Genomic DNA, 8,725 nt, shown 5'->3' on the forward strand with positions numbered 1-8,725 from the left:
AAAGATAGAGCTGCATACATCTGGCCATTTCTCACTGCTAATCCAGTTTGTAGTTGTTGGAGTAACAGTTTGAACATAAATCTCACGGCTCCTCTCTTTTAATCATCAGTGTTATAATGTGGGTTTACTGGTAAAACCGGGTGATATAATATCACCATCAAACCCCGGAGACCTTTCCTGTGTGAGGCAGGTTTACAACTGTTAGAAATTATAACATCTTATTACGCATTACAGATCTAAAAATGCTTATTTTAGTAGAATTAAGTTTAAGAAAAGGGCTGATCAACAGTTTCTTTTACCATTTTTGTTTATATTTGTTATTTAAATAGATTTTTTTTCCTTAGATTGTTTTTGAAAAGCTTAGTCACTAAAATGTTTATTTTCTTGTCTGTTCAGTTTGTTTTCACTCTTACATCACTGGATCAACAGGCGTTCGTGTCCTAGTGAAGCGTGTTTGTGTCTGCATGTCTTCAGCAGGCTTTGGGGAGATGGCCAATGAAGAGCAGAACTGGGTGGAGTTCGACGAAGACCTTTATCGAGAGGATGAAGACTCCGATGAAATTCTGAATAGAGGCGAGCTGGTGTTCTACCTGCCTGCATATATCCAGCGTCACTACTCCTCTGACTTTGTTGAAAATGCAGAGGAAGAGGAGGAGGAGCTGGAAAATGCAGAGGAAGAGGAGGAGGAAGAGCAGGATAGTGACACCTCCTCATCAGCCTCTTCCTCAAAAGGCACAAGGCCTCCAGCACAACAGGTAGACGAGACTGTAATATACCCCGAACTTTAATGTCCCCTTGGTTCCATGTTCTAAAAATAACTCCCGATGGGTGAAATCCACAATGAATGATTACAGATGTTTTAAAGCCGTAAAACTCCTCACGACACACTTTATAGACTTTTGTCAGACAAACATAAATATTTAAAAAAATCATAGAAAAATCCCAGGGTAATTGAATGATTTGATTGTAATGGGAGATTTATATAGATTTGGAGAGCTGCTTGTATCTGTACAGGAAGTAAGGCATTGAGGAGATTGATTGACAAGGCCTTCAGCCAATCAGGTTGCAGAACACAGTTTGCTGTTTCAAAAAAAAGAGAGAAAATGAGAAGCATCCAAATTGCACTGAAAATCAGCAAAACAACAAGATCCCATAAGGTGAGCTGCGATATAGCTTACAATGATTTAAAAAAATAGATACTCAGAAATGCTATTTAACTTTTTTTTTACAAAAGTTATATGTCCTCCATCATGAGATTAATACTAGAAGAACATGGTAAAACATCAAAAACACAATTTTCATCAGTGTTTCTTCATATGGTTTCACTGAGGGTTTTGAACAGAAACTCCAGACTTAGAACTGGAAATTGAAGCTTTCTTCTTCTTTTTCTTTTGACTTTTCCCTTCAGGGGTCACCATAGTGAATTAGCTTCCTCCATCTAACCATGTTTTCTGCATCCTTTCCTCTAACACCAGCAACCTTCATGTCTTTGTTCACTGCATTCATAAAACTCTTCTTTGGTCTAGACCAGAGGTCGGCAACCTTTTACAGTAAAAGAGAAATTTTGGCTCGTTTTCTAGTGATCAAAACCTAGTAGGAGCTGCATGGTCTTACTTGAGCCTTTAAGAAATTTGGATTTGCATTCATGACCTTCTTTTTTTTAAATGATATAAATTATGTCTATTTTTTTGGCACAAACAAAAGCGAAAATATAAAAAGAACCTAGCATCTTACAAAATGTGATTTTTTTTAAATGTATTTTTTTAATTAAAGAGATTAGGATTAAAGAGCCACATGTGGCTCTGGAGCCACAGGTTGCATGTAGACCACTGGTCTAGACCACTTGCATGGCAGCTCTAGACTCAACATCCTTCTACCAATGTATTTACTGTCTCTCCTCTGGACATGTCTGAACCATCTCAGTCTGTCCTCTCTGACTTTATCTCCATAACCTCTAACTTATTTTGTCCCTCTGATGGACTCATTCCTGATTCTGTTCGTCCTGGTCACTCCTAAAGAGAACTTCAGGATCTTCATCTCTCCCATGTCCAGCTCTGCTTCCAGTCTTTTCCTCAGTGCCACTGTCTCTAGTCCAGGAGTCGTCAACCTTTGCCAGTAAAAGAGCCATTTGGGCCTGTTTGGTACTAATCAAAACCTAATAGGAGCTGCAAAGCCTTTTTTGATATCCTTTTCAGAAAATTTGATACTACTTTGCATCATCACATTGTCGTTTTTTATAATAAATATGAATTATATTTATTTATTAAGATAAGTGGGAATTTTCTCAAAGTCGTTTTTTGCTTTTGACTGAAGCTCATATGACTTTCTTTCAAAATAAAAGACTTCCTGTCCCAAACAGGAACATTGAAGTGAAGCAAATGTATCCCTAAACAACACAAGATAAAAATGATTTTTTTTCTTGCTATACTTTAGGTTTACTTTGGTGAGCTGTCATCCTTTTTCCTACTTACCACTGTGGTAACTGGAGGATAAACATGAAACATGATTGGTTAATGATCCAGCAGAAAAAGTATATGAAGAACATACAAAAGTNAAGTGAAGCAAATGTATCCCTAAACAACACAAGATAAAAATGAATTTTATTCTTGCTATACTTTAGGTTTACTTTGGTGAGCTGTCATCCTTTTTCCTACTTACTACTGCTGTAACTGGAACATAAACATGAAACATGATCGGTTAATGATCCAGCAGAAAAAGTATATGAAGAACATACAAAAGTCAGCAACCCTTACTTTTAAAAATTACTATTTTATTTTTCTTTAGCCAGAGAGCCACCGTGGAGACGTAAAAGAGCCCCATGTGGCTCCGGAGCCTCAGGTTGCAGACCTCTGCTCTAGGCCAAACAACATGGCTGGTCTCACTACAGTTTTGTTCACCTTTCTCCACCCATTCCAACCTGCCTGCACTCTCTTCTTCATTTCTTTTCCACACCCTCCATTACTCTGGACTGTTGATCCTAGATACTTTCAAATCCTCCAACTTCTTTATCTCCTTTCCCTGTAACCTCCCTCTCCCTCTCATTCACACACGTCCTCCATCTTGCTGCGGCTAACCTTCATTCCCCTCCTTTCCGGGGCAAACCTCCACCTCTCTTGTTTCTCCTCCACTCATTCCCTGCTTTCGCTACAAATCACAAAGTCAGCTGCAAACATCAACAACGTTCATGGTGATTCCATGTATAAAGCTTTAATCTTTCAAATTTCACTTTAGGATAAGAAATAGTTGTCTTTTATCAGCTTAAGTGAATCTGTTAAAAGTGAAGAGCTCGAACACTGGAAGCAATGGAAAAATGAAGTAGGCCAAAGAAACACGTGAATTCTAGGATGCTGGTTTTATAATGAAACAACTGGATTTGAACATGTTGAACTGTCTTTGAACCAGAAGAGCATCCTTATTAACTTTTAAACATGTCAGATATTCTGTGTTTTTTTTTTTAACTCGATAAAGCACGGAAATCCTGGTTTGTGGAATAGCAGGTTTACGTAATTCCTCCTATTTGGACAGCAGTGTAGCACTTCAATCTGAAAAAACATTTGTCTAATCATCCAGCAAACAAAGACGGGGAGCAGAAGTCCTGTCGTACCAGTGGCCGTATTGTCCAGCAGTTCAGAGTCTGAAACCAGATCAGATTCGTCCGATTCATCAGATTCTTCTGATTCATCGGATTCTGAAGATTTGGAGAACTGGATGATTCTGGGTCAAGGAAAGCGGGACGAAGACCACTCTATCTCACTTCACCTTGAAGGGGCGTCTGACAGCAACACAGGTGAGGTTTTGTTCAACTGAAGAACTTCCTAGAAAATGTTTATAATTAGTTTTTTAATGCATTTTCATAAGTTGGATCTGAAGGATGGACACCTTTAGTAATGACTTGTGCCATGCAGTTTACCTGCATCACAATGATTAGGAGCAGGCCATGCAGTTGTCTATGTGGTTTAAAAGAACCTGTATGTTTGTGCACCAGCTGTGCTTTGAAATTTGTAGGTTTTTAGCATTCTGGGCACTGTCTGTTTCCTGGTCGCTCTCCTCCCTGATGCATCTTTAAGTATGCGTTTGTGCATTATGTATTAATGTGTGTGTGTGTGCGGGATGGGCGCTTATAAAATATTCCATTTCTAATCAGCATGCATGTGTAAATACACTCGAATACCAACAGTCGTAACACTTATGCCAAGAACAAACAAACAAACGGAAAAGCAGGAGCGTGTAGGAGCTGTGTGTATGTGGGGGGGGGGGTAATCAGAAAAGGAATAAAAATGTTTCCTGCGAATCTCTTTAGATCTACATTATCTTAACCTGCAGCCTCAGCAGGCCCCTCCTCCCCCCACCTCCACACTCTCCCATCTTTCTTTCATCCCATTTTCTCACTATTGTCCTCCCGTCTCTGTCTCCCTTACCGTTTTTTTTCCCTCATTTGAATTTCCCTGGGCTGGTGTTTCTGCAAGAGTGCCCACTGTCTCCTCTACACACAGCAAGGCTGAAGGAAGGGAGCGGGGGGGTCTGGAGCTGGTGGGAAGGCTCGAGGTCTTGGCCTGGTTTTGGGAGGATAGGAGGATTTTAGGTCTCTGTCTTCCTGTCTCTTGTCTGGCTTCTCTCTGTGATCTTTGGAGCTTGACCTCATGTCTGCACATTGGGGGTTACGGGTGTGGAGGAGAAAGAGTCAAGTGAGAGGAATGGAGCTGGGCTTTGTCAAAAAAAAAGAAAAAAGGGGCAAATAAAGGCAAGGAAATTAAGGGACGGGCCTCAGTAGTCTTGAACCGCACTCCCATTCCTTGCTCGGTGACAAAATCAAAGCCAATACTGTCTGTTGTCTTCAGCTCACAACAATGCCAAAATGAGTTTCCTACGTGGCTAAAGTCCTCTTGAGGAGAGAAAAGCACCTTTGAATTTTTTTCTGACAAAGATTTAATTTCACTCCCAAATCATATTGAAGCCTGTTTCATTCTAACTACAAATGAATGGTTTGTTGTATATCTTCAAATAGTAATTATTCTTATTTTTTTTAATGCAATATATAAACTTTTAGAAAACAGCCTTTTTTATAATCCTAGGAGAAAAGTCAAATAATAGCCAGTAAGGGAAAAATGTCCCACTTTAATGTAAAAAATCTACTGTTGGCAACAAATCAGACAGAATCATAATTCATCACAATGAATGGTTTAAATGGTATTGATCCAGTCAAGCTTCTACAATGCAATTCACCTGTTAGGTTATCATGATTGTAAACTTGAACTTGATATTTTAAGTGAACATCTTTCTGTAACCTTTTAGTTTTCTGTGTTGACCCTGAAGTCCAAATCACATCAACAAATCACTTGACAACAATTAGAAAAGAAAAACAAATATCAAACGGGGTACCAAAAAAAAATCTAGAAACCAAAATGTAAAATATATTTATATTTATTCTCAGAAAACAAAATGAAAATGTTTGAAAAACATGAGAAACTGTAAAAGGTAGATATGGGACATCGCTGATTGGATGAAGATATCCAGGATTGCTTCATGTCAAATAATTTTCAGTTGAAATTATGGACAAACGTCATCATCCAATCAGCGTTGTCCCGTAGTAGCTACCTTTTCTGGTTTCTCACTGTGTTACATTTTTCTGACATTCCATTTTGTTTTCTGGAAATTACTTTTGTTTTTCACCTTTTTTTTAAATTAGTTTTTTACATTTTGATTTCTGGAATTTTGTTTTTCTAAAATGTAATGCGTTTTTTAAATATATATATTTGTTTTGCTTTTATAATTGTCGTAATCTTTAAAATGTTTTTTCTTCGAGTGATTTGCACTTCAGGGTCACCACAGTTTTCCCTCTCAGTCACAACCTTTTTTCTGTTTAAATTTCAGTCCATCACATACGAAGTGCCCCCCTCTCTGTTTTTTCTTTTTTGATCTTGCTTTTGGTTGAAATCAAAATGTCTCCCCAGCGATGATGTCNGGCAGGGTGGCACAAACAAAGCTTCGCAGAGAGTGAAGTGTGGATCCAGACTATGTGCTGAGGAGGTGATGAGATGATGGGAAACAGCTGCTGCTGATGAGACCAGGTGAGGGCAGGTGGTGAGCTCAAAACTCTGGTGAGCGCTCCCTCTGGTGACTGGAGATGGTAGCAGCAGGTTGCTCCATGACAGGTACAAACCAATGTGGATTAAAAGATCCTAAAAATTCAGCCACCTCCCATGTTCATTTTACTGGTCTTATTTGTGCTTCATTATAGTCGATGTAATCCATCCCTCCAGTTTCAGTGTCAAACATAAGCATTATTTCGGGAGGGGGGGCTTTTTTTTCCCCTTTGAGCTAAATGATTCACAACACGTTCAACTCACTGTGGCCAGGCTACAGGAAACTAGCTAGCAAAGTTAAAACAGCTTTTATTGTTTTGTTTGTTCAATAAAGTTATATATATATATAAAAAAAACAAGGCTAGACCGTCCAAATTCACTTCACTTAACATCGGTCTACCCGCTAACGAAGGACCCGGAGATCGGAGATCGCAAAGGCCACGGCCTCAGGAGGACGCAGAACCCGAATTTGGACACAGCCTCAGTCTCCTTGGTCAACTTTTTTGTTTTATCTTGTATTTGTCAATAGTAAAAAAAAATCTGTAGGTATCCTTAAGATAGAAAGACCAGCAGTTGTCAACACAAACAAAGCAGTAAGAGTATTGTGGTCATTTCAGACTCTTCCTGTAAAATACTACCAAGTTTCATTCTATGAATCTTAAGTGCTCACACCTGTTCTGGTGATGACTTTTTTAGCACTTCCTTTTGATTAACATATATACATTGAAAGCAAAACTTTAAACTTTTTCTTTTTTTCCCTTCTAGATGCTGATAAACGTGACATCTGGTGGATATGTGAGAAAGACAAGAAGGTATGTACTAAGTTTCAACCCATCTTCCATGACAGTCCTAATCAATGGCATTTTTTGAAAAAAACTTTTCTTTTCCATCTGTCTTTGATTTGCATTTAACCAACTCCAAATAAATAACTTTTTAGAAACATGCAATTTGCCCCCAGTAAGGTGTTCCTCGACCAAAATCAATACTTTGTAGATGAGTCAGGAAAACGTTTGTTTTCTTGTTTACTGATCAGATTTTGTTCGATTTATTTAATTGTTTGCCCTAAGTTTGGGTCCTTCAACCCCTTGTCCTTTTTTGTTTTTCTTTTGTAATTAAAACCTTAAAACTCAAAATAATTGTGTGCCATATGTTATAGTCTCCTCAAGCTACAGACTTACAATAATGTGGATGTTAACCACCTTTGGTCTGTTGAAGATCTAAATGAAACTGATTTGTTTATCTCTGCATTAATGTGTAGAAAATTTGGGTTCACTTAAAAAAAAAAAAAAAACTCCTCACCTTAATAGACTTAGGAGTATTGGTAATAATGGTCATGATATTATGTAAAAAAAACTTTGTGTTTCAGGCTCAGATCTACAATAAAAACAGGACCTCCAGGACCTACAGGACAGCCTGGCAGCCAGACATTGTAACTAACCTTCTCCTCTAATGCAAAACTTTTTTTCTTTCTTTTTTTTATCTTCCACTAACAAATTATACAGAAGGCATTAGTGTGTGTGTTTGTGAGAGAAAGAGTCAGGTCTCAGTCCCCTGGGCCTTTCTGTGTCTCTCATTAAAGACAGACGGTTGATGGAGCGCGAGTGTGTCGCTCGCCTCGCCTGTCGCCCTCGACAACAACACACTACCCTGGCGGTCTGGAGGGACGGAGCAAATGGGAGGGTGGAGGGGTTGTTAAAAAAGAGTTAGATGAGAGGTGGAGGAAAGATACAGCTGTCGAAATTTAGATGAGCTTTTCCTACATATTCAAATCTAGATATATTGGATAAAGTCAGAAAGTACCAACCTTTCTGTATCAGCTGAAGGATTTAATGTGCGCTTCAGGCCAAGCTTAGGCGACCTATAACGTAGTTGGTATTGACAGATCATTTATTGCAAAAGTTTAGTGTATGCAAGAGCAAAATATACAAAGCTCTGTTCACAGAACAGGCTCAAATCTGAATTGGAATTCACGCTGCCTTTCACTCAGTAGATCTGTAAGTAGATCAATCTTGTTGCTTCGGCGGCAGCATTTTCAATTTCCCAGCAGGAAGAGACAGTGGTTGGTGAAGGATGTTGGAACACTTAAAGGAAGAGCGTGAAGAAGCCCCAGAGAAAATGCGTTGGCCACACCGCCAGAGAACAACTGGATGCCTTCCTAGCTGACTGAATGACTGACTGCAGGGTGACTTGTTAAAAAATACTGACAAAACTGAGGCTAAAGGAGAGATGTCTGCCTCTTTAAGTATTTCACAAAAACGTTCTCATCTTGTCAGACAAGTACTATAGGGGATGGAAATCACTGCCAAAATACTGAATCTCTTCAAATTCAAACTTATAATTTGTTTCAATTTGAATAAAAATGAATTACATTTCCAATAAAAACTTGCTTTGTCTTGCTATACATGAAGATGGATATTAATTCTTGATAACTTGAAACACAAAAATATATTTGTTAGTAAATAAATAGAATAGCATGAGAATAATACTAGAAGAACATGGTAAAACGTCAAAAACACAATTTTCATCAGTGTTTCTTTATATGGTTTCACTGAGGGCTTTGAACAGAAACTCAAGACTTAGAACTGGAAATTGAAGCTTTCTTCTTCTTTTCCTTTTGACTTTTCCCTTTAGGGGTCACCATA

The 8,725-nt window shown here is 38.5% G+C and overlaps 1 long non-coding RNA gene across 2 annotated transcripts; it reads left to right on the forward strand.

Moving 5' to 3' along the window:
- The first annotated feature begins 3,573 nt into the window (after positions 1 to 3,573).
- LOC118598326 lies at positions 3,574 to 8,484 on the forward strand. 2 transcript variants are annotated; one of them, XR_004947452.1, is made up of 4 exons: positions 3,574 to 3,787; positions 6,849 to 6,895; positions 7,450 to 7,512; positions 7,663 to 8,484. It is a non-coding gene; the product is annotated as an uncharacterized LOC118598326 (long non-coding RNA). The 2 variants fall into 2 exon arrangements; XR_004947451.1 differs by having other exon boundaries at positions 7,450 to 8,484.
- The last annotated feature ends 241 nt before the right edge of the window (positions 8,485 to 8,725 follow it).

This window comes from Oryzias melastigma, unplaced genomic scaffold (genome assembly GCF_002922805.2).
Source record: "Oryzias melastigma strain HK-1 unplaced genomic scaffold, ASM292280v2 sc00335, whole genome shotgun sequence".
Taxonomy (NCBI): Eukaryota; Metazoa; Chordata; class Actinopteri; order Beloniformes; family Adrianichthyidae; genus Oryzias; species Oryzias melastigma.